The 16,118-nt window shown below is 38.5% G+C and overlaps 1 protein-coding gene across 1 annotated transcript in view; it reads right to left on the bottom strand.

Annotated features, from left to right (window-relative positions):
• LOC150078162 (transmembrane protein 243-like) overlaps positions 1 to 5,951 on the bottom strand; it is a 79,060-nt gene extending 73,109 nt beyond the window's left edge. Inside the window, exon 1 of the mRNA XM_090385126.1 lies at positions 5,907 to 5,951. The gene's annotated coding sequence lies outside the window, so the exon portion shown is untranslated. The remainder of the gene's footprint in view (positions 1 to 5,906) is intronic.
• Between the last annotated feature and the right edge of the window lie 10,167 nt (positions 5,952 to 16,118).

The raw sequence follows: 16,118 nt of genomic DNA, 5'->3' as shown, positions 1-16,118 counted from the left end.
CATACTTTCATTAATACTTTTGTTTTAGCCATATTCATCTTTAGTCCAAAATCCTTACTAACTCTACATAACTGATTAAGATTTCCCTCTAATTGTTCGGGATCATGGCTTACTATCTGCAAATGGTTTAGGTACTCTCCATTCACATTCTGCAACCAGTCCAATCTTCTGAAAGCTTCAAGGGCACAACTTCGGAGATATTGTCTAACTCCTTTCTCAATTTGCTACTGTCTTTGTCTAGTCTGATAAAGGAGGTAGCCTTCTCATATATTTTCTTAAAAATGAAAATGTATGGGGTGTCTGTGCCTTATCTTTCCGGTGCCCAAAACATTGCCTTATGCTGTATAGAGTCAAATGCCTTTTCATAATCCACACATAATGGTGTTTTTTTTTATTCATTTGCTTTCTCCATTAGCTGTGATATTACATGAAGGTGATCCATAGTTGAGAATCCTGTCCTAAAGCCAGCTTGCACTTTCAGTTGATTCTCATCAAGTATTCTTTCTAAACTGTTAGTGATGACCCTTGTGAACTTGTAGATGTGGGACAACAAGCTAATTGGTGTATAATTTCCAATGTGTCTCCTTTCTTATGCAACAAAATTACAATTGCATTATTCTACTCCTTAGGGGATCATGACTTTCCTAATGTATTTTGTGAAGAGTCTTGCCAGTTTTTGTGTCATGTCTGTTCCTCCCAATTTTAACAACTCTACAGTAAATTCATCTTCCCTCGGGGCTTTGATTCTTCAAAGAATGTTCTATCTCATCAGGAAGGATATCAGATATGTCAAATGTGTTGGAAATTTGTGATCCATCCTCCCCACTGCTGGCATCATTCCCTTTCTCCTTATATAATACTTTATAGTAGTCTTCTCTATGAATTTTGCTTTCTCTGCTATTTACAAGTACACCATCACTATTCTTCAGATTCATTTGTTTTTCTGCATGACTGCTGATTTAAATCCTTTGTTTTCCCTTAATGGTTATTCTACTTTCCTTGTGTTAAACCTCCTTGTGTCCTCTCCGAGTCTCTTTTTAATGGCTTTGCATAACTCAGTATAATCAGTTTTGTCTTTGTCAGCATTTATCTTGCTCATAATTTATCATCTTTGGTTTATCATGACAAGTGTTTCTTGACTAATTTTTTCTTCTTTGAATTTCTTTTTACCTATAGGTTTCTCAGGATTTATCACTTTCACAGAAAGTTGTATTCCTCGTCAATATCTTGGCCCTGAAAGGGCTGCAGAATCTTAAGTTCCAGTATATACTGCTTTTTCTCCTCTTTTGTGATCTCAAAGGCCTTTATATTATTTACTCAAGTTAGTTTTTCCCTTAATTTTCTTACATCTGTATCACGTGTGCACCTTGCCATTCTGTGATCACTTCCAACATTTACCTTGTTCAGGACAGTAACATCGTTCACTGTATCTTCTGTTAGTGAAAATGAAGTCTATTTCATTAGTTGTTAATCTATTTGGGCTTTTCCATGTTCACCCTTTTCTTGAAAAAAAGGGTTCGTTACTGACGTTCCTCGAGATTCGACAAATTCCACAAGTCTTTCATCAATTCCAAAATTTCCTATAGTTTCTCTTTCTGTGCTATTTTGTCTGTTTTCAACCTTAGCACTGAAGTCGCCCATAATGATGGTGTAGTGAATTTTCTGTTCATCTAGAAGTCTCAATTTCTGTTTACATTTCTTCAACCTCTTCATCGTGAAGAGGTTTAAGACAGTTAGTTAAAAATCTATCACGTAACTAGAGCCACTGATATGGTACATCAAACAAGATCTTGCTTCTTGCTCAACCAGTTTTAACAAGTTTTAGCATTTGTGATTCTGGCTTCATGAGATACATTTCTACCCTGTTCTTGGTGGGGGAGAATGAATTTAACTCTCAGAACACAAGTAAATGTTTCAGAAACAAACAAACAAACAAATCTGGGGCTCAACAGTTATTTAAAATGTACAGAACTATACCAAGTAATGCACTCCTGAAAAATAAGAGCCCATAGAAGGATCAACCAGTCTAAACTGGTTTAGTTACAAATTAAGTAATTTGGTGGGGTGGGGGGAGGAAGACTAAATTATAATAAGGAAACTAAAAATATTCTGTAATATAGTACTAAAATATGTCTGCCTGGCACAAAAATTAAGCAACTGTCAGTTCTTAATGGTACTAGAGGATATGTGGTTATTTATTTATATTAACTAATGACCTTACTCAGAACTTGTCATGACATAAATGGCATTGCATTGTGTCTACAATTCTGCCCAGATATGACAGGAAGGAGAGGTTTTTCTTACCATGGCCTGCCCTAGTTGGTAGGAGCAATTTGTTCAGTAAAGATGGAATTAATTTAAGGAGAGCAGGTAGAGTGGTTTTTGCTAATGTCATAGAGGTGGCCTTAAGGATTCAAGAAAACTGCTAACTGGTGGGGGGTCAAGAGAGAAAAATAAGTTAATGCCATTGGAAAAATAAAGAAATTGGAAAAATAAGTTAATGCCATAAAACACAATTACACTTGCACCCTCCTTCAGAATTTATATGCAACTCCAAAGTACCATACTTATAGAAAGAAACAGAACAATAATAGGAACAATAACTGCTGGTGGTTACACACCATAGGGAAACTAAGTAGCTATAAGAGATGTACCATAATAAAAAATAAATGAATTTTAAAAATAGCTTGTACATATAATAATGTAAAGAGTATCAAACAAAATGAATCAGATGGAGCTTCTAGTCCGGTTGACTAATGCCAATACTGTAGGGCTAATATGGTGACATCCTGGGATAAAAGATAAAGAATTTCATTATGGTAATTATGGCCAGGGAATTGCAGAGGGGGAAAAAGGAGATATGCTTCTTATCAAAAACTATCTGTGAGCAACCATATCATTCCAGGAGTCTGAGAAAGACTCAGGTGGATGTTGGGTCTGGGTAGTATGAGATGATTAGTAGTCAAAAGAAAGATGACTGTGGGTATCTGTTACAGGCCAAAAGACAGCAAGCAGTATAAAAAGTCTTTTTTAGGAAACTAGAATTGGCAAACAATTAAGAGTGACTAACTTGCCTCTTATACACTGGAAATTATGAAGCAGCAATATGCCATATAGGATCAGTGTTTCTGAACAAAATAACACTTATTTACCAATGCAGAGATAGTACATGATGTATAAATATCTTTGAGCTTATCCTCACTAATGACTCAAAATGTATCAAAAATATGCCAGTGTAGGAGCTGACAGTGGGTGGTGATCATGTCATAAAATGGTATCTAAAGAAAAGGCACGTGCTTAAATTTCAAAGTGTGTGGAGGGGAGAAGATGAAAGTACAGCAGACTGAAGCAGTTCTTGTTCTGTTAACTGTACTGTTCAATACAAATGCATTATGGAAATTTCCTCGATGCCAAAACACTTGTTTCAAAAGTACTCCCGGAAAATTGCTACAAAAGAAGGATATAAAGGGATGACCTGACTAATGGAGCAAAATAAATGTATGGGATAGTTATGGATCATCAAGCAACACCAATTCATATGTAATGTATAATTATGTCTAACAAACCTACTAAGGATAAAATAGACAAAACCCAAGTATGATAAATAAGTGAAGAGTACTAAGAATAGGGATGAAGAATTCTACTCATATATGAATACAAAAAATTAAGAGTGAATTGAGACTGGCCAGTTACAAGATAAAGCAGTGGAATCATAGGTAATCCATCCAAAGTGACATATCAATTGAACAAGAAGTTCGCAACAATCTTCATAATTGAAAGCATATAAAAATCAGGAGAAAATCAATGAAGAGTCCAAAGCTATAAAATAAGTGAAATAACAATCTCTAAAAGAGGTCCATCAAAAAAGCCATGGAAGAAAAGGCCCCAGGGTGGATGGAGTGCATTCAGTTATTGGAAAAGACATTATGAAAGCATACTGAACAATTAGGAATGTTACCAAGATAAGACTTTGGGATGATATCCCCTTGGACTGAAGAACTGTCCATCTCCATGATCCAAAAAGGAGGTGCAGAAGAATTAGGCAGTTGAAAAATTTTCCTACTTCAATCCTTCATTTACATAAAATTATTACAATAATAGTTCCAAATCCCCTTGAACAAGGTTCAACTCTTATTGGTTTAATTCCATGCCATACGACAGGAGATTTTATCATTAGCCATATAGTACAAGAAAGCCTGAGGCTTTTGCTGCACCAGCCAAAAAAAAAAAACAAAAAAAAAAACTGAGTTACCCTGAGAGAGAGCGCAGAGTCAGAAGTAGAAGGGAATCACCAAGGAAGAATTTTAAATAGGTCTCACGAGAGGTTATTATATGGTTAGGATTAAAAGGAAAATCTTCAGGAGTATCAGAAGACACAGTAATTAAAAATTGACATATTTAAAAGTGGTCCAGTGCAGCAAGTGAATTCTTTTAGGGATTGGTGTAATCTCCTCATCTCCCCCCCCTTGTTTCTAATCTTCATTAATGGAATTACTAACAGTGCAGAAGGAAAGTTGCAATGTTTACTAATAATTTGATGGGAGAGTGGTTAATGACAGCACCAAACTACATCATTTCAAATTGACTTGGACACTTACATATACAGTAACAAGAAATAATAATAATAATAATAATAATAATAATAAGCAACCAAAGTATAATGCTAGTAGTAAATAGGTCTTGCACCTATAGTACAAGACCTGGATGTAACCTATAGACTAAGGTGCTGGAGTTGTTAAAAGTGATTCATGATGAAACACCTAGGAATTACAATAAAAAGCTTTCCATGCAGTATAAACAGGCACAAAGAAAGCATAAGGTGTCCTACCTATCATTTATTCTTCCTGCCTGCCTTTGTATTAATGATGTCATTAATTCTCTAATTCGCAAAACTACACTTAGAATGTACACTTTTTAGGACATGGAGGCCACACCTAAAAAAAAAGACAAAACTTCTGTAGAGGGCTCAAAGAATGGTGACCTGACTGGAAATGAATGCTTAACATTTTTCTCAAAAGGAACTTTAAAATGTGATCTGCAAAGCGTGGCAATAAATTAATTTTGGGTGTATTGATTTGGACATAAGGCACTAAAGAGGAGCAATTAAATGAACTAGGGCAGTACATTCTCACTAGTAGGAGAATGCAAGGACCAGGGGGCACAAATTAAAAAAATCTTGGGGAATAACAGTAAACCAGACCTAATAATGTTACCAATGGACTGCATGTTATATATAGTTGGAATAAATTACCTTTCCATGTCACTAAGGTCGACAGTTTTGCAAAATTTAAATTGAACTGAATGAGAACTTTCTGTTACTGGCAATAATATAAGTGACTACTCATTTATAAATACTAAATGAATTCCACTGCATCTTGTCCTGCAATTGATCCAGTGTAGGTACACTCCCAGCACAAGAGTGATTAAGTTTAATATAATTACAGATTACAAAATTAAAAGCATACTATAAATGGCACAATCCGGCTATATGGGGAAGAAAGTTCTCTAGAAGGCTAAATTTACATTATTGCATCCTTCAGCCAAATTAATACCAAATCTGTGCCACTTGCTGGATGCAATTACTATTAAACACTTTGCCAAACTATCTCAATTAAGTTTTCGTTGTGAAATATTCTATGATTGTCACCAGTTCCTTATTACAGAGTACAGGGTTGTATTGTTCAACTTGAACTTTTATAAAAAAAACTTGAAAAGTTACACAATGGATAACAAAATCACAAGAATGGATAGCCATCTGGAAGGTTCATGGGTTTAAAAATAATAAATAAAACTCAATTTAAATGCACGAATTTATTTTCAGCATACGTCTCTAAAAATAGGTGCTCTACAAACACAAGAGCAAACAAGTTTAATAGTTATCTATTACACAATAAAAACATACTTACTATGTATGATCAGTGAGGCAATGAGAAAGGAGAAGAAAAATATATATACTGTATATAATAGGCGAAAAATAACCACTTAAAAATATTACACCCAAACGTCAACGGCGAAAATTAGCAGTTTGCTGTAGATGGATGGATAAGCAGAATAAAAAGAACTACAATCAACTTCATCGCGGAAGTCACCCAAAACCAAACTAATCAATCGAATAAATACACTACCACAAAACTACTTTCAATATCAACACTCAGAAGTTATTTAAGCAGATAGACACTTTTATACAAAACTTTTAAGTTTACCTCACGTGAATGTCACGACAGCAACAACACACACAACGCCCTCTTTACTAAGTTAACAATTGATTAGTCCACTTTATGAAAAATACAGTTTCCAGAAATCAAGAAAACAAACAATTTACCAGCATGACAGGCTATAAAAAACAATTTTAACTTTGTAACCTTTTGTTCAATCGGCAGACCTGTTAAAAGGACAGGTATTACTCAATATTCAAAAATGCAATCTGCCATATACATCAGTATATTAGCATTAGCATTAGCATTAGCATTAGTAGAGGAATACGATGCAAGAAACCAAGCTTATGCAGCATCAGCAAAAAAAAAAAAAAAAAAAAACCCTCCCATTTCACCTCCATTCGCTCCAAATGCCTATCCAGCTCAGCCTTAAATTTATTAGCTTCCACAACAAAAGATGGAAGCCTGTTCCACCAATCAACTACCCGCTGGCTAAAGACAAATTTCCGCACCTCTATTCTACAACTATCTTTCCTCAATTAGAAACTGAGGCCCATCAGATTCTTAGTCTAAGCAAGAGGAAGAATCCCATCAGCATTCAGCTTGCTCAACCCATTCAAGGCCTTATACACCTCAATCAGATCACCTCGCAGGTGACTACTCTTCAAGTGCTGCAATTTGCAGAATATAAGCCTTTCTCCGTAAAAGCACCCCTTTGTTCCCTTCATCAATCTTGTTGCCCCTCTTTGTACTCATTCTAGCAACTCTACATACTTCCTAAAATGAGGCCTCAAGACATGTACACAGTACTCTAGGTGTGGCCTGACCATTACCTTATATAACGGGATAATAAAATGAAAGCTCCCTGCTAGTAAAATTCTTTTATATCATTGACAAGACTCCATGACCTGCCCTGGCCTGGCCGCACTGCTCACCGAACTTCATATTTGACTGCACAGTTACCCCCAGGACTTTTTCACTTTCCACTTCCACTTACTATTTTCCCAAATTATCTAGATCCAATTGGAGTAGAATACTGTCTTTATTGTAGATAACAACACTGCCAACCTTTGTATCATCTGCAAACTTGGACATCATACCTGATGTACCTTCATCAATATCATTGTTAAATATACAGAACAAGAATGGCCTCAACACCAAACCCCGGAAAATTCCAATAAAAAAATTTCTCCACGAAGAGAAGCTTCCATTGAATACCACTCTCTGTCCTCTCCCACTCAACTATCCCTTTATCCATTGTAGCTACTTACACTTAATGCCATACCTCTCCAACTTGTACAGCAGTCTTCCATGTGCAACAGTATCAACAGCTTTCCTGAAATCCAAGTGTATGATATTAAAATTATTTTTTGCATCCAGTTCTTTTATGACATAGTATCATAGTATCCAAGCTTATGTCATAGTATCCAATCAAATTGGTCAAACAAAACCTCATTTTAACAAACCCACACTGTGTCTTAATTATTACTGCAGTCTTGTGTAGATGATTCTGCAATGCTTCTTTAACCAGGGATTCCATTATTTTCTCCGGAACACAAGTTAAACTAACAGGTCTGTAGTTACTTGTGTCACCTGAGTGTAGAACACCCTTTGTGAATTGGTGCTTGAACCCCCTTTGTGAATTGGTGATACATTTGTACATCTCCAGTCCATGGGGACCTCCCCTGACAAGGAAGCTCTCATAATTATGGCTAAGGGTTTGCTTACTTCCTTTGTTGCCTCCTTTAATATAACTAGATAGAGCCCATCCACCCCAGGTACCTTCCTTAACTTCAACAATTTCTCCTCCACTTTGCTCTCGGTTATCACAAAATCACTTAGCTCCCTGTTAGCGTTTGATAAACGTCTGGCACTCCCCCCCCCCCCATTGAATGACTCCTCATGTGTGAAGGTACACGCAAAATACTCATTCAGTTTATCAGCTACCTGAGCATGATTATCAATAGTCAACCCATCTATGTTAAGTAGAACAATCTGATTTATCCCTTTCCTTCTAAAGTTTACATAAGTAAAGAACTCTTTGCTGTTTTTCTTTGCATTCTTTGCCAAAGATTTTTCGTAATCTGCTTCGCCTGCCTAACCTCCTTTGTGGTTTAATTTCAGACAAGTTTATAACTGCCATAGGCTTCTGTGTCACCTGATACTTTATATGCATTCCATGCATTCTTATTCTCTGCCAAGAGCTTCATTAATTCATCTGACATCAATTTAGGCGTAAACCTTGTACGATATTTCTTAGTTGGAATGAAAAGCCTATTAGCCTCCAAAATTAAGTCCCTGAAGGCTTCCCATTTAGAATTCAACGTTGTTCTATACAGTGGGATCATCTTCAGCTGATCCCACTGTATAGAATTTAAAAACTGTCTGAGACCTCTGTAGTCACCTTTACGAAGGCATTGTAACTGTCTGAGAACTCTGTAGTCACCTTTACGGAAGTTACCTTCCCTTTAGCCTTGATCGTAGTTATATCTTTAAGTAATTCCCACATCAGTACATTGTGATCACTGTCACCAATGGTTCGTTTATCTGCAAATTCTTAATAAATGAATAATCACTGCTGATAATCAGATCAAAAGTATTACTCCCTCTGGTTGCCTCTCGAACATGTTTCTGTAGAAAACAGTCAACCAATAAATCCACAAAAGGCTTGCTAGTGTGCGAGACCAACCCACAAGTTCCAGCCGATATCTGGAAGGTTAAAATCCCCCATCATAAGACATTCTGATTTACTGGCCCACTCTATTTCTCTAAAAAAATTGCTCATTATGCTAATCAGATTCATTACGCCTATAACACACAACTACTCTAATTTTTCCTTTCACAGTGCTTATGTCACACCAATCAGACTCAACATTGCATTGTCTACCAACATCAATTGGATGCGCTTCCATAGATTTTATGTGTTTCTTAACTAAGAGTATAATCCCTCCTCCCTTCCTGTCCTGCCTATCCTTTCTGTACACATTGTACTCCCCAAATTCCAATTCTTCACTGCTTATATCCATGTGACACCATGTCTCTGATATCCCTACAATATCTGCCTTTGATGTCTTGACTGGCACTTCAAGCTCATCAAATTTATTAACTATACACCTAGCATTGGTGTACATGCAAGTATACATGCACCTGTTCATACTCTTAGTTACCCTAACTCAGGCCATGGATTTACTTGTTCCATTATGACTCTATTGGAATGAGCCGCAGCTTGGAAAATAAGATGCAGGGTATTTCAGAGGCTGCTGGGAATCATTGGGGTACAAATAAACACATAGGTTGTGTTAGGGTAGCTAAGAAAAAGAACAGGTGCATGTATACTTGCGTGTACACCAATGCTAGGCGTTTAGTAAATAAATTTGATGAATTTGAGGTATTGCTCAAAACATCAAAGGCAGATATTGTGGGGATTTCAGAGACGTGGTGTCACACAGATATAAGGAATGCAGAACTGGAATTTGGGGAGTACAATGTCTACAGAAAGGATAGACAGGGTAGGAAGGGAGGAGGGGTTATGCTATTAGTTAAGAAATACATAAAATCCAAGGAAGTGTAGCCAGTCGACATTGCTGGACAGTGCAGTGTCGAGTCAGTTTGGTGTGACATAAGCATTGGGAGATCAAAATTGAGAGTAGGAGTGTGCTATAGGCCTAATGACTCTGATGAGTATAATAAGAAACTGTACGGGGAAATAGAGTGGGCCAGTAAATCAGAGAGTCTTATAATGGGGGATTTAATTTCCCAGATATTGACTGGAATTTGGGGACTGGTGACTCACAGAATAGCAAGGCTTTTGTGGATTTATTGGATGATTGTTTTCTACATCAGCATGTTGGGGAGGCAACTAGAGGGAGTAATACTCTTGATTTGATTAGCAGTAGTGATTCTTCATGCATTAGGAATCTGCAGATAAAGGAACCACTGGGTGGCAGTGATCACAGTGTGCTGAAGTGGGATTTACTCAAGGAGGTAACTACCATCAGAGGTAAAGGGAAGGGTTTTTGCTTTCGTAAAGGCGACTATGATGGTCTGAGACAGTATTTAAATTCTATACAGTGGGACCAACTGATGATGTTACCAACAGCAAATTCAAAATGGGAAGCATTCAAAGAACTTATCCTGGAAGCTACTAGGCTTTACATACCAACTAATAAATATTGCTCAAGGTTTAGGCCTAAGTGGATGTCAGATGAACTAATGAGACATATGGCAGAGAAGAAAAATGCATGGGATACATACAAATTAGCACGTGACACAGAAGCCTATGATAGATACAAGTTGATCTGTAACAAAGTTACAAAGGAGGTTAGGCAGGCGAAGGCAGATTACGAGAAATCTTTGGCAAGGGATGCAAAGAAAAACAGCAAAAATTCTTTACTTATTTAAACTCTAGAAGGAAGGGGATGAATCAGATCGGTCCACTTGATATCGATGGGTCAACTGTTGATGATCCTGCTCAGGTAGCTAACAAACTGAATGAATATTTTGCATCGACATTCACACATGAGGAGTTATTCAGCGAGGGGAATGCCAGAGGTGTATTCAACTCTGGCAGTAAGCTAAAGAATCTTGTAATAACTGAGAGTAAAGTGGAGGAGAAATTGTTGAAGATAAATACAAGAAAGGCACCTGGGGTGGATGGGATCTATCCAGTTATATTAAAGAAGGCAGCAAATGAAGTAAGCAAACCCTTAGCCATAATTATGAGAGATTCCTTGGACTCAGGGGAAGCACCCATGGACTGGAGATGTGCAAATTTGACTCCAATTCACAAAGGAGGATCAAAGGGCGACACAAGTAATTATTGATCTGTTAGTTTAACTTCTGTTTCAGGAAAATTAATGGAGGCACTGGTTAAAGAAGCACTGCAGGATCATCTAGACAAGACTTCAGTTATAGCTCAGACAGCATGGTTTTGTTAAGGGGAAGTCTTGCCTGACCAATTTGATTGGATACTATGATGCAGTCACAAAAGAACTGGATGCAGGAAATAACTTTGATATTATATACTTGGATCTTAGAAAGGCTTTTGATACTCTTGCACATGGAAGACTGCTGCACAAATTGGAGCACTGTGGCACTGGAGGCAAATTGCTGCTATGGATAAAGGGGTGGTTGAGGGGGAGAAGACAGAGAGTGGTAATCAATGGACACTGCTCATCGTGGACTAATGTTATTAGTGGAGTCCCTCTGGGTTCAGTATTGGGTCCATTATTGTTTTCTGTATTTATAAATGATATTGATGATGGTATATCAAGCTTAATGTCCAAGTTTGCAGACGATACGAAGGTTGGCAGGGTTGTCAAGGACACTACTGACACTATGCTACTGCAACAGGATCTGGAAAGGTTGAGCAGATGGGCTTCGAGGTGGCAAATGAAGTTTAACATTGACAAATGTAAAGTACTACACATGGGAAACAGCAACCCCAGAGCAACGTATCAACTCAGTGGTACTACACTGACAGTGGTAGAGAATGAAAGGGACCTGGGGGTGGTTGTGCAGGCAGATATGAAGTTTTCTGAGCAGTGCAGACAGGTGGCAAGAGTAGCTCATGGTGTATTGTCTATGATATATAGGAATTTTTCTAGCAGGGATAAGGAGGTGATTATTCCCTTGTATAAGGCAATGGTCAGACCACACCTAGAGTACTGTATACAGGTCTGGAGGCCTCATTTAAGGATGTAGAGATGCTGGACCGAGTACAGAGAAGGGCAACAAGATTAGTGATGGAACAAAGGGGTGCTCTTACGAAGAAAAGCTTAAGTTTTGGAAATTACAGTGTCTGGAGACTAGACACTGGCGAGGTGATCTGATAGAGGTGTATAAAGCCTTGAATGGTTTGAGCATGCTTAATGCTGATGGGATTCTTCCTCTTGCTCAGAATAATCACCTTAAAGGGCATAAATTCAAATTGAGAAAAGACAGATGTAGGATAGACGTGAGGAAATTTGCCTTTAGTCAGCGGGTGGTTGGTTGGTGGAATAGACTTCCCTCCCTTGTAGTGGAAGTTGATAGCCTAAATAAGTTTAAGGCTCAGCTGGACAGGTATTTCGAACGAACAGAGGGGTGAAGTGGAAGTGGTTATTTTTTATTTATTTATTATTTTTTTTTTTTGGCTGATGCTGCATAAGCTTGCTTCCTTGCATCAAATGCCTCTACTAATGCTAATGCATATCACACCCACAGTCCTGGAAATCTCCATTACATTGCTTTTCAGGCTCATTCTAATAGAAGCAGTACAAGAATCAGTTTTGCCCCTTTCTGCGGCCACTGTTAACCTTTTAGTCTGTGTACCCCCCAAGCTAGCAGTTTTCCGACCCACCTAACACTGCCTCGATAGCATCAGCAAATATTTTTGCATCCTTTTTATTTAAGTGTATCCTATCCCTGTAGAAGCAGTCTATTCTGTCAACAAGCACAAACCAGGCTGAAACCACTTCTATCCCTTGAGCCCTGCACAGTCTCTTCAGGGCTGAAGTGATCGACAAGGCTCTCATTATACACTCCTTCCTATCGCGTCTGGGCAGAATTGCTGAAACTGTCACATTCAACTCTAACTCCCGACTTTTCATCAACCTGTACTTGTGGAACTAATGACATTAAGAGTAAGGATGTGCAGAGTAAATCTGCACATCCTTACTCTTAATGTCATTAGTTCCACAATGTACAACATCACCTTTTGTGCCCTTCAAAGATGATATCTACTCTGCAACGTCGCTGAGGCGCCTCCGTACCCAGGTGGGAAGGAGCAGCAGTGCGTAGCACACGCTTCTTGATTAGAACGGGGTTTGAGCCCGTCACCACCAAATACGGAGGATGCGGAAAGGTCAGGGAATGACCACTGCATATTCACGGAGCAATATGGCCTTAGTTGCTAATACTCCTAAAAACCAAATAACAAAACAAACAAACAAGCAACGTCGTCAACTTTTGCCCCTGGCAAAAGACTCACCAACAATAACTAGTTCCTTTGGGAGTCGTAACTTCCAAAAATAGCTGGTTAAATTCAAAATAAGAAGCTAACGAACGCTACTGAACCTCATTAATATCTCGGTAAAACACAATGTACTATGATACTTAACGAAGAATACTGTAAAAATTTAAAAATAGTTATCCTTTTATAGCAGTCAAAAATCCACCCACTGTTCTCCTCCGCGATCCGTATAGTGACTTAACCAGTGATTACAGAATTATATCTGATACAACCTTCTCCCATCCGATCACCCTTCTTTTATAAAAATTTAATGTGAAAAGGTACTTTTAAGCCGTTCCAAAAGGCAGCGTGAAGCGAGGTAGGCTCAGAGGCACATGACACTCCCTGCTCTCCTATCGCTACACACTAGTCCAAAACCATAGAAATCATATTGATGTAACACAGTAGTTAACGTCGTTGTTCTCCCACGTACAAACAATGTCTGAGTTCGAATACAGTCACAATGGGATGATCTTTTGTTGCCTTTATCATGCTAGGACAAAACAAATCAATGTCGAACGAGAGCTGCATCTCCCCACCCCGAACTATGGGTTTCGTCTAAACAAGGGGTGGCCAACCCTCGGCATACACAGCTCCAGTTTGTGGACCGATTTGAAAAATAAAGTAATCTAACTTAACTCACTCAAGGGCTTGAATTAATTGGAAACAAAACTGTTTGTTTTGTGATATCATAAAACAATGATATCACAAAACAAACCTGGGCCTTTTCCACCTGCTGTGAGGAGGATGGTGACAATACCACTGTGTTACCACACACACTTTCGGTTTCTAAACAATATAGTCAGAGATTTAAAGAGAGGTTAGCTCTTTGACTGTTAGATTATTTGAAAATTTAGCTAGATATATTGTAAATTACGTATTGATATTCGCAGAGCTTTTGTATCGGTGAACATTTAACGCCAACAGGCGTAGATAGCAAGGTTTTTCCCCCGGAATAACTGGAATTTTTCGTCAAGGAATGCAGGCAAATCAACCAGAGAACACACAATTTACACACAAAATTTAACACATAACTAGTACACTACAAGAAAAAATAACAGAACATGAAAAAAACGTATTGTAACAGTTCTGTTCTCTGATGAGGCCCGTTTTAGTCTATAGAGAGATTCTAGACGTTATTTAATCCAGGAAGGGGACAACCAAGAATGCAGTACCGTCCCTTCAAAATCAGAGGAAAAAAAAAAAAAAAAAAAGAGATACTTACTGCGGAGGCGGTGTTGTTCTCGTACGCGGTGGAATAATGATCAATGGCCGCACCCCTCTGCATGTTTTTGATAGGGGCACCATAACTGCCATTGATCCAGATTTTCTTTTCATGCACGGCAACAGTACTTAACGACTACAGACATAAGTCCCATCGAACATGAGCGGGACGCCCTTGGGCGTCGCATTGCACGCCGACAGCCAACTCCTCGGTCACTTGGTGAGCTAAGGTTTACGCTGGTGGAAGAATGAGATTTTTTGAATCCCATTGGTGGAAGAATGGGAATCTTGTAGACACCCCTTATATCGAGTAAGGTTCGCCACTGTCAGGCCTGTTTATTCGTTGGAAGTGATCATACGCCATAGACCATATTTCCTGATATATGGCCATATTTTCGGGCAGCACGTATCGATTTCTGTAACATGACCTTTTTTGGCAATTCTTATACAACCCGTATAAATGTCCCTCATACCTAATCGAAGGTTCCTGCTGTACAACGTAAAAATTGGCATAATATGAATCATGTGCAGCATAAGCCTTAGGCTTCTTTGCACCTTATGGCCATTACTAATACTAATTCTATTACATTTAGGTATATATTATCTTAGGGCAATATCGTCAAATTAAATAAAATTTAAACGGAAATCATGCCCCAGAGTAAAACAACTGCCTTAAAATAAGGGGGAGGGCTGTGGCTCGAGGGAGAACTAAGAAGGGAAATACACCTACGAGTTATGACCTAACGAAATGTGCTACTTGTGTAATGTTTGTCTGTGCCCTGGTAGCACAGTGGCACCGTCACTGTCTTCCCCACACCGGAGGAAAAGTCCTCGGTCCGAATCTCAGCTGCACAACTCAACGCCAGAACTCAGACTTATGCATCAGGCAACAATCGCCAAGGCAGAATGCTATTGTCCCACAGAATATAGTTATTGTCCTTGACTCTGTTGTAAGGGAAACGGGAAATATATTGTATAAGAAGAATAGAACTAGGGTACACCTGGCAGAAACAAAATTAGATGACGATGTAGAGCAGATATCTTTTAAGGGGACAAATGTTGTGCCAAACATTGTGTACTGTTGTACACAATGGCACTAATGATAATAAGAGTAGGCGATCTCAGGACCTACTTAACAAGTTCAGGGCAAAGTTTGGAAAAAGTTGTGAGTTAGCATTGAATTTGAAAATGTCTGCAATTCTGCTCAGACATGACAGGAGAGAATACATGTCGAGAGGCTTGTTAATCAGTTCAGCCCTGGCAAGAGTGTGCAAGGACGAAGAACCCCAGTTTTTGGAGAAAACAACCTTGCTATCTACACCTGAGACCGACTAACTCAGCGACAGATCGAAAAAGTCCCATTAAAGTTTCTTGCGTCATCGACGGGATTTGAATTTGGGACTTTTCCATCCGGTGTGGGGAGGACGGTGACGATACCACTGAGCTTGTTAACAGGAGAAACCATTCTTACAGAGATGGAATTCACTTAAAAAGGAGTGTAAGAATATTTGCTGATGCTATCGAAGCAGTGACAGGCGGGTCGGAAAACTGATAGCTTGGGGGAAATACACAGAATAAAATGCTGGTGTGCAAACCTTAAGGACCAGTCAGGTTTGCACTTGTAGCTTCTCACAGGAGTAGCCTGGATATGGCAAACACATACCAAAGAAACCTCGTGAGGTACAGAAATAATGAAGGAAACATCGGAACCAAAACGGTACAGAGGGACTTTATTCAAAAATGGCAAC

Source organism: Mastigoproctus giganteus, chromosome 11 (assembly GCF_048544385.1).
Source record: "Mastigoproctus giganteus isolate SK-2022 chromosome 11, ASM4854438v1, whole genome shotgun sequence".
Classification (NCBI taxonomy): domain Eukaryota; kingdom Metazoa; phylum Arthropoda; class Arachnida; order Uropygi; family Thelyphonidae; genus Mastigoproctus; species Mastigoproctus giganteus.
The sequence above is the reverse complement of the archived record's forward strand: the minus strand, read 5'-3'. Positions and strand labels throughout refer to the sequence as shown.